Here is an 18,239-nt window from a genome sequence, read left to right as displayed (position 1 = left end):
CATCTTAAGGATGGAGAAATAGCAAGGCTAAAGAAACAAACCCATTAAAAAAAAGATCTACAGTTCACCTGGTTCTTGCAAGAAGTAAGGATGTTGTTTAATGCTTGGTATTTAGTAGGTAAGCTAAGCCTTGCCTTGGAAACTAAAAAGAGGATTTATTCCTTCTTCTGTGCAACTGAATGAAATTTAAAAATTTGGAATATGTCTGTGGAGGGAAAATGAAGTTGGGGGCTTCAAGCCTTGAACTGGGACAGTCAGAGAAATGCTGCAGATCTTTTTCTGAGAAGTGTCTAATAGCAGAGGCACCATGGCCATGTATCAGCACACAGTGATCATCCCTGAAGCAAAACTCCCTCTTTTGGTTTCCTTGATGGGCAGTTTAACCATTTTCCCAGGCAGTGGTTAAGAAACCATCTCTCAATGTGAATACAAGGACAAGAGGCAACTGGCAGTGCTCTTTCCAAAATCTCCAATAACATTACAGGGGAAAAAAGTAAGCAAATTGCTCTAGAAACTTTCACAACCACTGACATTCCCATTAGGGGTCAAGGTGGACACAAGGAGGTTTGTCCTGAACTGATGTCTCAGGCTGCTGCTATCTTGGACTGTAGAGAGTCTTCCTAAGGAAAAGGAGGTCTGAGACAAAGGGGTCTGAAAGCAAATCCCAGAATTTTGGAACAACTCATGTACTGGAGATGTAAGAGGATGAATTCATGCCACAAGGAGGAGCTCAGGTAGAGCTTTGCTTAAGGCTGTCCCTTCAGTCAAGCTTCAGGTGACTCCAGGGATAAATGTGATTTCCTACACCTGTATAAAAACTGAAGGTAAAGTCTGGCTGATGAGATCATTTTCCTCTGTTTGGGGAGCTGGGGAAAGGAACTTGGCCATGATGTCTCTGCTTAAACTGGTAAGATTTGAGAGAAGCAAGGGTTTAGACTAAGATACCCAGTTCTGGACAGACAGAATCTATACATATGGAGGTAATCGGGGATAAATACCTTTAAATTGTTAAATTTATTCTTAAAGTGATCCCTACCAGTGGGCTCCTTTCACAGGCCCTGCATCCATAACTTCTCTGGGTAGCAGAGAGGAAACTTGAGATGGGCTTGGAAAGATTAGGGTTTGGAGAAGACCAGCTGTTTCATTGCTAGCATTCTGCCCTGAAGGCACTGAAATTATGTCAGAAATAAGTGATTTCTCTGACAAAAATAAAGAGCCAAAACACCCCAGTAGAGCAGGGAAGTGTTGGGGACAGAACTGCAAAGAAAACCAAATATTCACTCTAGGCTATTTGTGTTATAAATCCTAATCTTTAATTGGTTTAGTCAGCACCAGGAATAAATGGTTTAGTGGATCTTTATTCTTTTTGTTTGTTTGTTTTATTTTCTGTAATCTGAAGGACAGAGACACAAACATAAGATGGGAGATTTGCTCTTAAAACTCTGTGTTTAGGTAAGAGTTTCCTCACTGACCCTGAAGTAAAGGTTCCTAAAAGTCAGAAATATCTTTTTCCAGCAGACTCTACTATAAAATGGGGAAGCTCAAGGGGCTGCACAAGGTTTATACAAATAAATTATCTGTTTGTTTCACTGGTGGAAAAAAAAAATTAAAATCCAGACTTAGAAACAGAGTGGTCCCTTGTAAAAGAAGCAGTCAGGCTCCAATGTGTCCTTCAGACCTCAGCTCTGCTCCAGAAAGTTGGCAAGACCTGAAGCATTTGAGATGGACACATCACTGGGGGATCTTTATAAGGCTTCTTTTGGAGGCCTTACAAAATTCCCATCACAGCTCCCAGTGGTTTTAAGACTTCCTTAGGAGCATCTGGTCCTGAAATAACTCAAGTTGGCATGGACTGAAGGAGCTAGGACACCATCATCATTCTAACCATGGAGGTTGCTGCTTTCTCTCAGTGAGCTCCCAAGGGATTTATGCAGCTTTATGTTGAACTTTTATTGCCTGAGCAAGCTGCTTGTTGCTTTACCTACTGTATCACTAAATCTCCAACAGGCAATGTGAAAGCCAGGGTAGGTAGAGGTGTCCTTTACTGCATTAATATGAAGCTGCAGCTTCACTGGGAGGTAAAGGACTGGAATTCAGAGATGTGAGGCTGAGCTCTTTAATTATTTGCAGTGTTTGTGTGTTAATTTACTGCTGGGCTTTAGTCTGGAATGATCCAGCTGGAGGTTCAGGTGGACAAAACCACCCCAGGGCAGGCATGACAAAGCCAGTGCAGGTACAGACCAGCACTCTTTTCAGATCCAGCTTCATAAAATCCTCTTCCTTCATTCCCACCAGACCTCAGGAGAGGAATCCAACCCTCCCTGCTTCCTTTCTCCTGATGCCCAACTCCTGGAGCATCTCCACAGCATCACTGAGTCCCATCCTTACCCTTCTGCACCTGAATCCCAGCACTGAGTCTCTGCCCTTATCTCAGTGTCCACTCCTGACTCTTCTCAGTGCAACCCCCCTGCCAACATTTCTGCTCAGTGAGGTGGAGTTCAGAAGCAGACAGCAAGAAAATGCAGCAGGTATTAAAGACAAAATTGTTTTGCACTGGAAGACAATGGGAAGCCCAATGTTCTCGACAGAGCAGCCTGAGTAAGAGCAGATAATTAGCAGGTCAATCTGTTAGCAAAAAGCAGATAAACAACCCACACATTTCTTTTTTCAGGTCTTCACTGTGATTAAGGTGGAGGCATATGTTTTACAGAAGAAAGCACAGATAGAAATCTGTATTGGTAACAAAGAAGACTAATTAATAGCAAAGAGGTGCTATTTCCTTTGAGGAACACACTGTCAGGGTTAGAATTCTGCATCCAGTCAGGCAGTTATGGTTTAACATTCAGGAGAATGTTAAATAGTAATAACAAATAATTCAAGGAGAGGAAAGCAAGCACTGAGATGTTCATTGCAGTGGTTCAAATGATGAAATAATAAGGGGAGAAATAATTCCCTGTAGGGACACACAAGGTACCTGACATTAGAAGGCTCCTGAGTAGGATGCACACAGCAACATCAGAAGGCTAAAAACCTGGAGTCAGGACCCAGAAATCTGAATGTGGCATCAACAAGCAAATCTTTGTAGGAAATCAGCTAACCACTTAAATCATGCACCCCCCTCATTTGCCATCTCCAAGCTGACACTGAATTAGGAGAAAAAGTCACTGAAATAATTGTTTTACATTGTGACTCTTGTAGCACACATCTCAGTTTTAGCTTAACACTGCCCAGTCAATATCAATGTTATATCGAAGACTAAATAATTACTTCCCTCCATATTTTTAAATTAATCTTGACTTTAAGCTAAATTCTTTGGGCTAGAGACAGAACAACATCTGCCTGCATTGTCCTCAAGATGCTCAGGGTACTTTCTGCTGTGCATTAAGAGAACGAGAATAATAAATATTCATGTTTCAGAATCTTGTATCCTCTGGGTGAGTTGATCAGGATTTCAATTTCCCTTGGTACAAAACCAGGCAGAAGTATCTGTGTGTCTTTGATTTTTTTATTTTTTTTTTATTTTTTTTTTGTCTTGGTTTCATTGTCTGCAGCTGGAAGCAGGGCTGGGAATAAACACAGGTCTGTGCATGCCAGAGCAGACAGAGAGCACAACTTCTCAGAGACTTTACTCATCTCTGTTTTCGCAGCATGGGTCAGGCTGGGATTCAGAAGGAAAACACCAGGATTGCTGCAATCCACCTTTGGTACCTTTTTTCTTTGCTCAGATCCTGCAGGCATCCTCCTCCTGCTCCTTTTCAGCAGCAGCCCTGGAAGTGCCCATGCCCACAGCACACTACAGGGAAGCCTTTGAGAACCCAAAATCATCTCATTCTAAAGAGACTGGACTGATAGGAAGCTCACAGCACATGGAAGGCAGATGTAAATTTGTTTTCTTTCAGATTTGAGCAGGATTTAATCCCAAATGTACTGGAATTATAATCCCCTGAGTCCATGGCCACACAGTCTGGTGTGGAGCTGGCTTGTATCCTGCTAAGTCCAAAGTGATTTTGCATCTGCCTGAAATCTCTATATTTAGAGACATTCAGGTAGGATTTAATAACTGGCCAGTTCATAAAGTTAAAAGGCAGGGGAGATCATGACATTTGGTTTGACTTCCTTTCTACCACAAGTCCTAAAATCAGGATGTGAAGCTGGTAGATACATTTGACCTTCGTGTGTTTAAATTCCTCATCTGCAAAATAAGGCTGTGCTAACCCCAGTGAAAATTAAATACACTGTGAAAATTACATACATTCATTTTGGGAAGACAGAGTGTTGTATCAATGAGACTCATAGTATATATATATAAAAAAAAAAAAAAAACCCACAAAAAAACCCAGGAGAAAATTCATAATTTTAAACAATGATATTCTGCACTTTCTGCTTGAAAAGGAGGAGGGTACTGTGTGTATGTGTATTACACAGAGATTATTGTTTGACTGGGTTTCTTCCACTTGCCTCAGCTCTTGTGCTTGTACAATATTAGTGGCTTTTCTAGAATTGTTTACAATCCTCTTGTGGTTTTCTTTCTGCATCTCTTTCCTTTGCATATCCAGAGCTGCACAGATTCTTAGTCATAAAGACCAAAGGCAGGGAACACAGGTTTATGATTTGCATCAAATGCTTGCTACAGGTTCTGTTAATGACACAGAACACCAGCTTTTATTTAGATCTCCATCAGTAATGTTACTATGATGAATTATCAGGTTTTGCTGCCCTGCCAGTGATTTACCCACCAGAACCCAAAATATCCTGCAGAGCTATTTCTGCTGAATTTCAATAGTTTTAACAATTTCCTAATGCTGCAAGAAAAGTGGTTCTGTGGTTCCTAAACAGTTCATGGCAGGGAGGTTGGAGCAGATATTTCTAAAGTCCTTTTCAACCCAAACCATTCCATGGTTCTCTGAGTCACCATAGTGGTGACCCAATGGTGAACTTGTCATTTTCCCTGATCTCTGGGACACCACACAAGGTCTCAGGTGGTGGTTGTGGTGTCCTTTCAGTGCATCCTGTTGGGATTTCAGCTCCAAACAGGGAGTAAACAGCATCTCCAAGGACTTTGATTTCCCTCCAAGTCTCATCCCTTGCCCAACTGGAAGAGGCTCCTTAACTGGGAGTGGGATGCTGAGAGCTTGTGTCTCTTTTCCTTTTAATTTATGCATATCCAGAATGCAGATGATCTCTACTTAAAATACCTCCTTCTAGGCTACAGATTTAGTATTTCATGGCCAGGTGGGTTATTAGATGTGTTTGCTTATTTAAACCCATTGGAGGTGTTTGCTTATTTAAAATCTTTATGTCAGACCAGCTGCAATAGTTACACAGCTGACACACTGAGTCTATTTGCAATCAATTTTCAAATAATATTCTTCTCTTTGAAGAAAAATATTTGAGTTAGTGACAATTAACTCCAAAGGAAATGTCGGATTTAATTATGTGCATGGTCACTAGAGAACTTGGTAGAGCTTTCAATCCCCTGAACATTCAGAAGTTGAGGGCTAAGCCTTGCACCACCTCAGATCAATCAACCACCAGCACCATCTTGCTCTTTTGATATTTGAAAATTAAAGCCTATAAGCTAATGAGAATTTTGCTGCTATTTAACTGAGAAAAGGTGATTTCATGGGAGTGAAAAGGGTTGGACCAGGTGATCCTTGAGGTCCCTTCCAGCCTGAGATGCTGTTTATATATGTTGGTAGATGAAATGCAGAGAGACTCAGACTTGAGGTTCTCCAGAGGGAAATATTCTTTAGGATTTTAAACCATGGGAACCCTGCATTTAATTCACTTCTCAATCACTCTGTTCCTGCAAAGAATCTGACAAGTGACTAAACACAAATCTCAGAGCTCTCTTGAAGCCAACAGAGAAAAAAAAAACCCTCTTCTATCCTCAAGAACTGTTGCCATCATAAATGTTTTTAAAGTTGTACAGTACTGTTCTAGATATTCCTAGCAGTGGCTTCTGACAAATATGCTAAATATGAGCCTAGCTGAACAACTGCAGAAGAATTCCTAACAAATATACCTGCTCAGCCAGACTTCACTTGAAAAAAATCTGCACTAAAACCAAAAAGTCAACATAAAACTGATTCCTGAAATTTATCTTCGTAACTAAGACAGAAGACATAGTTCTTTAATTAAAAAACATTTAATTCAAAAAGTGTGTTTCTTCCTTTCTATAGACAGAACTAAATGGACAGGGATAGGATTAATTTATTCTCATGTTCTTTATTTTCTGATGCTACAGATGGAGAACATTAATTAAAAAATATATATATATTTGGATTTTTTTCTCAAGTATGCTTCCAAACCCCAATTCCCTCAGCTGGGAGACTTGTGCTTCAGACCCTACACCCCCACATCTGACCTCCAAGATAACCCTTATGCCAAGCACCCTTTCAGAAGGCCCTGAAGTGGGCAGAGTGGTTCTCTGAGTCACCATAGTGGTGAACCAGTGGTGAACTTGTCATTTTCCCTGATTTTCCAGCTGGGGAGTGGCTGTTCCTAGTGCCAGCAGAGCAGAAAGCTCAGACAGAGATGTGATGGAGATGCCAAGGCCAGATGGATGCTGAGGAGCAGGGTAGTTGTCATCCCCAGCTCACTTTTACAGCTCCCCTCCAGGCACAGGAGTGTTTTAGGAAAAGTTTCTGCTGCTGGAGGGCACAGAGAGCTAAAACATATTAATCAAACCTCTGGAAAGCACATTTTATCTGAGCACATTGTCATCTTTGTGCTTTGTTGCTCCAAGCCTGTTGGTAAAGTCACCTCTAGAATTCCATTAAAAAATAGACCTCTTTAGGGCTTGGTCTCTGAGGAGCTTTGTGTAGCATCAAGCACCCTTTTGACTGCTACATAAATATCCCTATCAGAACCTGAATGAAAAGTTAATAACTTGAATACATTGTCCCCTCTGTGCCAGAGGGTGACTGAATGCAGCATCCATTTAAAGCAAATCATGATGAGTGAGCTGAAAATATGCAACATTAAGCACAGTCAGATTTTTAACAGCAAGAATCACTGCCACAGGACTAAAGAGGTTACAAACCCTTTCTGTGTGTGTTCCAGGAGCCCTTACAAAAAGCTTTGCTTTGAAAGCTCTTGATTAACATGTAAAATCAGCTCAGAAAAAGATGTTGTTTTGTCATTGTCACTACAATGGGAGCACCCACTTGTCTGCTTCTGTTTTTTGTTCTGTTTCCAGGGAAAAACCAAAGTCCCAAGTGCTTTCTCATTGCTCTTCATGTAGGCAGTGATTGAGGTGCAGACCTTGTCCTGGTTTGAGAAACTTGCTGTCAACCTCAGCAAGTTCAACCATCTACAAGAAACTTAGAAAAATCACCTTTATCCTGGCCCAAACCAGGACAGACCTACAAGGAGGGCATGGCAATGGCTCTAAAAAAAGTAAAAAGCTCCTCAAGGGCCCTGGGATGTCAGCAAACTCTGGACACCTGCAGGATTACTCAGTGATAAGTATTTAATATTATTTATTATATTCTTAAAATATTATTATTTCAGTTATTTGTGATTCCTGGTAAATTTTTGTTCTAGATTCTTAAAGCTGTAACAAACTGCAGCCATTACACTTTTTCTCTCTATGATTTGTAACAGATTCCTGCACTTCTCTGGCACCTCAGCAAATTTCAAAGCCAAGATCAAAATTCTTTTTGTTATCCTGATTCTCAGTTTTCAGTGTCTTCCAAGTGCTCAGAGTTGCCATGGGAGAGAAGAGTTAAAACGTTCGTTTAAAAAGTTCATAAAATTGCTTCAGAAAACAAACCAAGAAAGAAAGATTTATACTTCATATGACAAAATATTTCCTTTCATCCACTGATGTCCTGGAGGACAGGAAAGGGTTCCTGGAAAAGATGTTGTCCTCACTGGTCATATCCCCTGGGGATTTTTTGACCTTGCTATGTTGAAACCCACCCAACCAGGGTCAAAGCACTTAAATCCTCTTATTTTTCACTTTTTTCTCTATAATATACAACTTTAAAAACCTGCATTAGGTCTATTTCCTTTTAGCTTTTCCTTCTGGAAAAATTATTTTAAAAACCCAATCCTCTTTCAGCTTTATATTTTATCAGCTGCATTAGTCTATTAGCCTATAATTAGTCTATTAATTCATAACCAAAAGCATCTCTCTGGGGCTTGATGGCCACAACTCCAATAAACATCAAACCAAAAGGAGGCTTTAATGATGACCCAGCCTGGGGAAGCTGAGGAGAATATTTGGATGATTTTTGCACTTGGCTGAGGTCCCTGAACTGGCAGCCCTGGGACAAGGACACTGCCACTGTCAGCATTTTCATAGTGCCAGCTCTTGGAACAAATTAATCAGAGTCCAACATCAATAGAAATCCTCTGCAATACCCCTGACAAAAAGATCTTCCCCCCAGCACTGGGCTTGGCACTGGCCAAGAGGAATTGTTCTGAAGACCCTGAGGAAATCTGGAAAATGTTCTGATAAAAAAGCACCTGATCCACATCTTCTCCTATACTTGGCTACTGCAAATATTCTTTTTCAATCTTCTCTTGCTTAGAATAAAATGCTTCAGTTCTTTCTGGCTTCCCTTATCGGATGTGTTTTTAGGAATGACTGTAAATCTTAGAAAAGTAATTTCCTCAAAAATAAGTGGTTTTGAAAGCGTTTTTTTCTCTGTAGACCTAAACAGCAACACAAAGCCCAACCTGTTAATATTTCCCTGCTTTCAGAAACTCTTCTGTATAATTAGTGGTTCACCAGAGACCTCCCAAAGCCAGACATTCAAGGAAAAATTGCCCACGATTGCTGCAGCATGAAATCCCAGAAAGACACAAGAACAAAGAACATTTCCTGGCTAATAATGTTTTCTCACAAGACCAAGCTTAACTCTCTTCTCTGAAACTACTGAAAAAGCACTAAATTAAGCCTGAAAACCAAAGGGAGTGAGTCTGGAGGCAACTGGAGGAGGAAAGGGAGAGGTAGTGCCAATGGTTGGTCAGTAGATGTTTTTATGAAGAATTTCCACCTCTTACATCCCATGAAGTGTTCTTCTCATGTAAACTGCAGCTGTCTAGAAGCAAACTGGAATTTGTCATCTTTACACACAGCTGGATGCTCGACTTCATTTTGCTGATCCTGACATCCCTCTATGGGATTTGATTTTCAAAAAAGTTTCATGACTCCACCAGACACTTGGTGAAACGTAGAGAAGAGCCCAGAAGGGCAATAGCAATGTTGCCTTCTCTCTAGTTTTGTTCTCCCACTTTTCCACAGACTTAGTAACCTGATCTGTATTCTCTGCACTCACTTAAGGAAGGGAATACTATCAGCTACATTTTTTCATCTCCCCCCTTCTCAGACTAGTTCTTATTTCTTACCTCATTAACCTTTAACCTTGAGATAAAAACACTTGTTGACTGATTTTTTTCTTTTTTTTTTTTTTTTTTTCAAGAGACAACAGATTTCTGACCCTGTTTTTTTTAATCTCTGGGGTGAAAAGAAGAGAGATCAGCATCTTTGCAAAAAGCAGATGATCTTTGCAATGAAAAAGCCTCAGCTAGCAGCATTTCTCTGCAGTGGAGAAGAATCATACAGCTGAGTGATCCAGAGTCACAGTCTCACTGGGCACAAGGGACAGAAGTTGGTATTTATTGACTTTAATCAGGATGCCCAATGCATCTGTAAGAGCATCATTACCATGCACTGCTCCTGGACAGCACATCAGTTATTGCAGAGTGCTCACCCAACCTCAGATTTTGTTGTTTCAGAGCCTGAGGGCAATATGTGTTCCCTCCCATTTGCAAAGTGGACACAAACATTTGCTGTGGCCCAGACAAGGCCAAGTGATCCATTAAACTGAAGCACTTTGAATGCTTCTGGCCATAAATCCATGAAGCTAGGTTGGAAAAAAGCAGCAGTTTTGAATTTTTGTATGCAGCACAAACATGCTCCAGCTTGATAACATGGAGCTGAATGATTGCTGGGATGCTTATTGTCCACACAGATATTGAACCATTTTTTGGCAGTCATTTCTGGCAGAGAACTGTCATGGGACTCCATTTGGTCAAGCCAGAGTAGGTTTCTTCACTGAAGGAATCAAGGACTAAAAGGAATCAAGAATCTGTTATGCAGCCCAGATTTATTATTTATTATTTATTATTTATTATTTATTATTTATTATTTATTATTTATTATTTATTATTTATTTATTATTTATTTATTATTTATTATTTATTATTTATTACATGAGGCTTCATATTGAGCTTCCTACACAGTCCCTGGAGGGATTCAGGCATCTCCAGAGCCACAGATCTCAGAAGGGGTCACTCAATCCCTGCCAGAGGGATGGTCAGGAGAGAGAAAGAGAAGGAAACTGTCTTTCCACATCTGGTTTTGGATTTGAAAACATGGTGGGAAAGGCATCTCTTTCCTTGTTGGTTTGCCAGAGTAACTTGTCACTCTGTAATGAGTTTTATAAATCTCTGCAGAGAGCTGAGGTAGTTAAAGCAAGAAGAAAAAGGTCTGGGTGCTGGGAAGAAAAGAGAACAGAGGAGGAAGATATTCAGGTCTAATTTGCCTTTAAACAAAGAAGTACAAGTAATAAGCATCTCCTCACTTCACAGTAACCATCTGGTAGGCCTGATTTTCCCTGATTTCCCCCAAAATGTGGGCAGAAGAAATCAGAATTCTTGAAGCCAAAGTGGCAATGCCATGCACAGCCTCCTGTTTCACCAGCAGTTTTCCAGCAGTGTCAGATCAGAGTCTCTGGTCAGCTAAGCCTGAGATTCCTGCAATTAAACCCCATGGTAACAGGGTAATAAAACCAAGTCAGTGGCTTATATCAAAGTAAGTCAGTAAGTATAAATGGCTTGAGCATTAAAACACCCCTTTTTTTTCATCTGTAAGCTAAATTCTTCTCTGGCTCCAGTGGTAAACTCCAAGCCTTGCATTTATATGTACAGCTTATTTATTTTAATAGTGCTAGAGAGACTTCAAGGAGACAGAGAGCCAGGATTGCCTGACCAGGCAAACTTAAGACCTGTATCTCAGAGACTTTACATTTTTTATCACAAATGTTTAGGGTTTTTCCTTTCAAATCCATACCAGACAGTAGTGAATGGGTTTCACATTCCTGCTCAGAAAATGAGAGTAAAAGATGACAGCTTTCAGACCAATAGGAAGCCTTTTCAACCTATATGTTGCACATAATCCATGAAAAAAAGGACAATGAAAAAAAAAAGGACGTGAAAAAAAGCTTTGTATAATTTTTTAACAGTTTAGAGTTTACATTCTGGAAGAATTCCTTGAGTTTTTAAGATCTTTCAATAGGCTGCTGTCTGCTCCAAATGCTCAGTGATGAAGCTTTAAATAAGAAAGAAAAGCAGAGAAGTGACAATACTAAATTTAAGCTTTGCTATGTTAAGGAAAAAAACAACTAACTTCAAACAGTCCTGCTGACTGAGCTCACAGTAGCAACAAAAGTTAAAATTAGTTTAAAGTCATTTAAACACAGAGCTTGTTTTGGGATGGGAATGCAGTCTGTGGAAATTTTATGATCTGGTTCACTTATTTTCCTAAATATCTGCAAATCATTTCACTTTACAAGTTGTTGCTTCTGCATTTTTTTCAGCCATATCAAAGACTTGTGCAGAAAAGGCTGCACAGGATAGAAAAGAGAAGGACAGATCTTTGCATAAGAATGAAACTTTTTATTCCTGAGAAAAAGTAAGCATTAAATCAAGAGTCCCTCTCTTCAATTATAGCAAAACTGTACAGATTGTGTGAAAATTGCCCACTATTATCCAAGCTGTACCAGCTACAACTAACAAAATGTTCATCTCCTAATTAAGGACATTTTAAATCTGACTTCTTTAAATTAAGAAAAGCTCCAAACCTTCACTTTTTGACAACTTACTCTGATATTTCTGTAGGAGGAGGAGAAGGAAAGCAAGAATATTTTAGATTTCTTCCCTTATTTCTTAGCTGTATAAAGCCCTAAAATAAGTCCCAATGTTCAAACAATATGTCAGAGAGGAAGCTTTTGGTTTGACAGATTGCAGGGTACAGCATAAAATAAAATCTTGTTGTTCTGAAGAGCTGAAGTACAGGCTGAAACATGCTTTAAATACTTTGTTATTTTAAATATCTCCAAGTGTTTGGACATCTCAGGTGATAGCTTAATTCATTCATCCATTTAAGTTAATGGCATCTTTCTCTTGCTGAGTGCTTGTGTGAGAGCAGACCACACCTTTGCTAATGCTACAGGAGGATTCCTACCTCATCTTCCCAAAATTGCACTGTGTGCTGAGAATAACATGGATGGAATAACATGGGAATAATAACATTATTTCTAAATAATGCAGTTCACTTTCATTTTTTGTTTACAAATGTATTTTTTTTTTTTTAGTTGGCACCTTTTCAAACTCCTGCAATGTTTTTTTCCAGCCCTACTTTGGAAGTCCTCATTCTCCATCACCTAAAGTTGGATGATGAAGAAAAACTAAATTCTGCACCAAAAGGGACTTCAACTCAATCCTAAGTTACTTGTGCAAGTTTTAGTTTCCTAGAGCCATGTCAAATTTGTTAGCTAAAACCACAAAATGAGTGAAAAACAGAGAACCTAAATGTAGGTTTTACATCCAAGAACTGGTCATAGAATGACAGAACCATAGAATAGTTTGGGTTGGAGAGGAACTTTAAAGTTCATCCAGTCAGTCCCCTGAAATTAGCAGGGACATCCTCAACTAAATCAGGTTGCTCAGAGTCCTGTCTAACCTGACCTTAAATTAATGTTTCCAGGGATGGGGCATCTACCACCTCCTGAAGGGGCAAGGTAGGGAAATAGTCAACCTAGCAGAATACTTAGTGGGCTGGTAGACACCTCAAAGAAAAAAAAAAAAAAAAAAAAGGTTTTAAGATTCTCCTGAATACCAGGAATGTGTTTAAAAACACATTCAAATTGTTTCACAGAACCCCTTCCAAGGCAGCTGGGAAAGAGAGACAAAAATAACAAAACCTCATTGCCTGACACAACCTTCCCTTTTGACAGGGTGGTGGAGGAGATACCAAACTGACATCCTTTTTCATATCTGTAAAAAAACCTTAAAATCACACAAGTTTAAAACAATCCAAGGAAAGAGGCCAAAGGAAGGGGTTTTCCTGGATAACCCCTGCATCACAGGTGCTGCGAAACTTGGTGATTTGGCTTTAACTAAGAACTCCTTTAAGTGGCTGAGTAACTTGGGATTTTTCATGAATTAATAGCTCAAAGACCTCTGCAAACTGACACTCCCTGTAAATTTTAGACTGTCCTTTTTTGGTAGAAACATCTATGTTGGGGTCATGCAAATTTCTATCTTGTGAAGGAGATTTTTGGACCCCTATAAGACCCCTGGCAATTGCAGAGGCCAAAGGGAGCAGCAAGACACTTTGCTCCAGTGTCAAAAACAAATCCAAACAATGATGCAGCAATGAAATGAAAGCATGAGGAACTCATCTGAAGGTTTTCCTTCAAGAAAATGGTGTTAATTTCAAAACCCCCCGTTGAAAAGATCTCAAATTAGATTTCTGGTTAAGGTTTTCAATGCTGAAGGAGACTGATGGGAGCTTCAAAGAAACACTTAGAAGAAAAAAGATTTAGGATGAAAATCTCCAGGCTTCAATCCATTGTCTTCCAGAACTCATTTCAGCAAGAGAGAAAATGTCAGTTTGAAAAGTTTTGCTGAAAGGCAATTGTCCAGCTTCGTGACTGGTAGAATCTCAACAGCTTCCCCAGATTCATTTTTCAGCCCTTAAATAGGGAGGAATCCAAGCACAGAATGCATGAAACACAGAGGTGCTATAGAAAACTCTTACTGTGAATCAAGATAAACCTCCAAAAAGTGTTTAAATTATAAAAACAATTCAAAATCTACAAGCTTTTCCAGTGATAGACAAGCAGAATTGTGAATTAATATTGTTCACTGATCATAAATTTATTTTTTAAACAAAAATTGACATAAATATATTTTAATTATAAACTTAAAATACTAATCAAAGTAAATCTGTAAAATCTTCAGCTCAGTACTCTGAAGGGTGGTGATCAATGCTGCATTTTCACTTTGTTTTGCATGCTCTTTGTATGTAAAAACTGGGTATGTCTAGCAAGGAAATAATCTAAAAAGAACAAAGTTAAAGGAATTTGATTTGCAGGAAGGTAAAAATTGTGGGAAGGAATGAAATATCCAGTACCCTTGATTCTATGGTCACGTTTTGATCTGGAAGCCTTGATGAAAACCACACTGAAAACTGAGTGAAGAATATTTCTGAGATTTCATGGTCCACATCAGTTAAACCACATGGCAACAAGTTTCATGAAAAAACCCTCGTTCAGAGACCATCACTTTGTTTTAATCATTTTTTCTCATTGTTTTGAACTGAGTAAATCTGCAGTCTGGGAAGAATGAGAATAGGTGGAAAACACAGAGGCTTTTTGTAAAACTCAGTGGTTTCCAGTCACAGACCAAGCATTAGGCAGGAAAACAAATGCTGGCATTTCACCACGTCAGCAAAAAAGTTTATCTGAATCTCTGAAGGTAACAAGTGCCACTGGCTAATGTGTCAAGTTACAAAAACACTTTCTGCATTATCCATCTCTCTTCACACCTTAAATAATCAAGATTCTGCAACATGGATTTCATCCCAAACACCTTGTTCAGAAGTCCTGTGGAAAAAACAAAGTAAAAATTAATGCATTCCTACAGTGAAGAACATGAATTAATTCCCTCCCTCCCCAGTTTATAGTTCCTTTTACAAGAGGAAAACATAGGAGTTATGGATTTTCTGAGGGCTGAGGGCATACTGAATATGTTGTGTTTGTGAGTCAGTGGACTCTAAACCTGGGACTGGATTTTATAGGATCCAAAGAAAGATGCAGAAATCTCCAGGCATTTTTTTTGTTTGTTTTTTTGTTTTTTTTTTACAGCAGTTTATATCTTTCCATTCCCCTGATGTGGTACTGCCTGCTCTAAATCCTTCTGCCCAGCTTTCTAAGAGGACATCTCCTTTTTCCAGATTTCACCCCTGCAGAGTGGAGCAGCCCAGAAGGAGTTTAAAGAGGAGAGAGTTCATGAATATGAACCAAAAAAAGTCCTGAATCTCACTGTAGAAGGTACAATTCTTGCAGATAGGTTCTATCTGTGTAAAAATGACAGAGAGAAAAGAGAAAGGCTAGAAACTGCAAACAGAAAAAACAAAGAAATGACAGCAGGTGTCCCATTAGTTGGATACTTTGGGAAATGAGAGGACACTGAAGGCAAGGATGGGCTCAGACAGAGACCAACTCTGTAAGCACATCATTGCCTCTACTGATTTTCCAATCCAAGGTTTAATTTGCTGTCCTGAAGGATATCTCACACTGAGAAGCTGAGACAAGGAGGGGTTTGACAGAAACCAGGGGTATCTCTGCCTTGAGATGGGCAGCAGCTGTCCAAAGCTCTGTTCAGACTGGCCTGAGCTGTAAGATCTGAATTGCTTTGGCAGCCCTCATACCAATTTACACTTTACAAGGTTGGGCTTTAGCTTAGGGACTTCATTTTCAATTGGTTTAATGTCAGTTTGGATCACTCTTTCTCATTATGTTCCCTTTCAGAGCACCAATACTGAGTGCTGGTGTCAGCCAGGGACAATTCATCTCTCTCCTCTTTAAACTCCTTCTGGGCTGCTCCACTCTGCAGGGGTGAAATCTGGAAAAAGGAGATGTCCTCTTAGAAAGCTGGGCAGAAGGATTTAGAGCAGGCAGTACCACATCAGGAGAATGGAAAGATATAAACTGCTGTAAAAAAAAAAAAAAAAGCAAAAAAAAAAGCAAAAAAAAAATGCCTGGAGATTTCTGCATCTTTCTTTGGATCCTATAAAACCCAGTCCCAGGTTTAGAGTCCACTGACTCACAAACACAGACAGAAGCTCAGATTACAAGTTTAGGGCTTATAAATCTTGCTGAAAAACGTGAAGAAGACCCTGTTCCTACTCTTTCTGACAAACCCCCATGGTTCATGATGCTAAACAGGCAGAGAACTGGGTACCAGCCCTGTTACTGGGATTTGCAATGCACACGGTAAGTGCTGTGTAACAGGTTAGAGCTGGGAGTTTAAGGAGAGGTTTAAAGCAGGAAAGGTAAGCATGGAAAATACTTCAGAAGAGCATTCACAGGCTCCTCTGGGCTCACAGGCAATTGTCACTTTAAAATCCCTCACTTACAGAGATCCTTGTGGTCATACTTTGCTGATTCTCAAGAGAGGAGAATCCCAAATGTCCCTAATTTGCCCAGTGCCTTCCTGTTACAATTATATCAATAGAAAAAAAAAAAAAATTCTGTTTTTTCCATGATCTGCAGAATACCGTGGCAGGTTTCTTCTGAAAGGTAAGATGCATGAGATGGTTTTATGTAAAAAAAACCAAAGATTTTGTCAAAATTTAGAACATTTGCAGTGGAGACAGTTGACCCCCTCTTCCTGCCCGGCAACACCAATGAAGATTCTTCTGTGTGATTACAATCTACTAAAAGTGTTAGAGATTAAGAAGTTTTGAATTTATAAACCTAGTTTTGTTTTTCCTTTACAAAATTTAGTTTTGCCTCATTTAAGGACATGACATTCCACACATGCAAGCAAAAAATGTCTTTACATCTAACCTGTTGTCAGCCAATGGTCACTGAGAAGTTACTGAAGGCAGAGAAACAGGTGAGCATCACAAATTTCTGCTTTAATAATAGAGAAAAGAAAAAAAAAGAAAAAGAAAAAGAAAAAATAAGGTCTTCAGACAGAATTAATATAGTTTAACCTTTAATTTTTGTCTTGTCACACAGTCCTACACGAGCTAGGCACTCAAGGCTCTCCTAAGACTTAAAGAAGAGAAATAAGTAATTTAAAATTATGAATCATCAGACCTACTTTGTACACCTGAACTGACTCATCTTCCAGTCTTATTTCAGTAGATTCACTTGATTCCCACTTGCTACCAAGAAATCCTACTCTGCTTTGCTCTGCTTTAGATGTTTGCATTGCACATGTCCATGTCTTGTTTCCCTGCTGTGCATTGCATTTGGCAGGAGACTGAGTTTTCCATTCCACCTGTTTTGTGGAAAAGGCTCAAGAGTAAAGGGTGAGGTAGCCAAGAGACTGGAGAAGAGAGGCACCACGTAAGATAGTGGCATTTCTCCTTTTATTGCAGTTTTTTTAACACAGGACAGCAAGACAGGCAGTGTTATCAAAGCACTGATCAGACACTTTGATGTCCCAGATGTGAGAATGAATCTGAGGGTTGTTTCAGGTTCTTGCCATCTGTGACCAAAAATTTGGGGTGATAGCAGCAGATTCACACTTTTACTGCTGGCCTTGTCCATCCCACCTCCTCTGGACTGAAAAAACCCCACGATATCTTTTCTTTCCTCAATCTTAGAAACTGGTCAGACCTTTTGGGTAAGAACAGACACTCTGGAGTCACAAGTTCCTGTGTGTCCTTCAGGTGATGCTTTCAGAGCTGCTGAATGGTTTATGGACATCAGTGCCAACAACAAGCACTGTGCAGCCTGAGAGTCTTCAGAAAGGTTTCCACTGGGGAGAAAAGAAGTTTTGTGCTGGGATAGCAGAGCTTTTTGGAGGTGACATGAAGCCATCACACCCGAGGCTGTGCAGCTCTTATTATTCATCTTCTTTTGCTATTTCTGTACACAAGCACTTAGGAGAATTGATGGGGTAATTCCTTGTAATAACCTGGAGGCCTGGGGATTGCTCTGACTTAATCGTTCTTGTGTGTTGTCTAAATCTTTCCTAGGATGCAGAGGCTTTGAAAAGCCTCAAGAAAAGACACCAAAGCCTCTGATGAGTCACAGCTGAGTAGTCAGAGGTAGGATTGGCTTCTCAGGATCAGCTGCCCTCTCCCAGTCCTGCTCCTCAACACTCCCAGCCCTTGTCCTGCTTTCTCCCACGCTGCCCTCAAGAGTAGGGAGAATTCTAAATATCCACCCAGTCCCCTTGCTGCCCTCTAAATCCAGCTCTAAGAATGCCTAAGAAGAAGGAAACAAACTCAATGGGATGAGCCCATTGCTGTATCTTATTACAGCAGAAGTTTTCTTATATTATTCCTGTTGATTAAATCACAGCTTATTCTGCTTTGTGAGTTTTCTGGGACCAGGACAGTCATATACATGCAAATTTGTAAATTACAGAGCAAAATGGTGACTAATATCCATTTTAGATATAAATTGGAAGAGGCAAAT

The sequence above is a fragment of the Heliangelus exortis genome, chromosome 10 (assembly GCF_036169615.1).
Source record: "Heliangelus exortis chromosome 10, bHelExo1.hap1, whole genome shotgun sequence".
NCBI classification, from domain to species: domain Eukaryota; kingdom Metazoa; phylum Chordata; class Aves; order Apodiformes; family Trochilidae; genus Heliangelus; species Heliangelus exortis.
Note: the sequence above shows the minus strand (reverse complement) of the source record.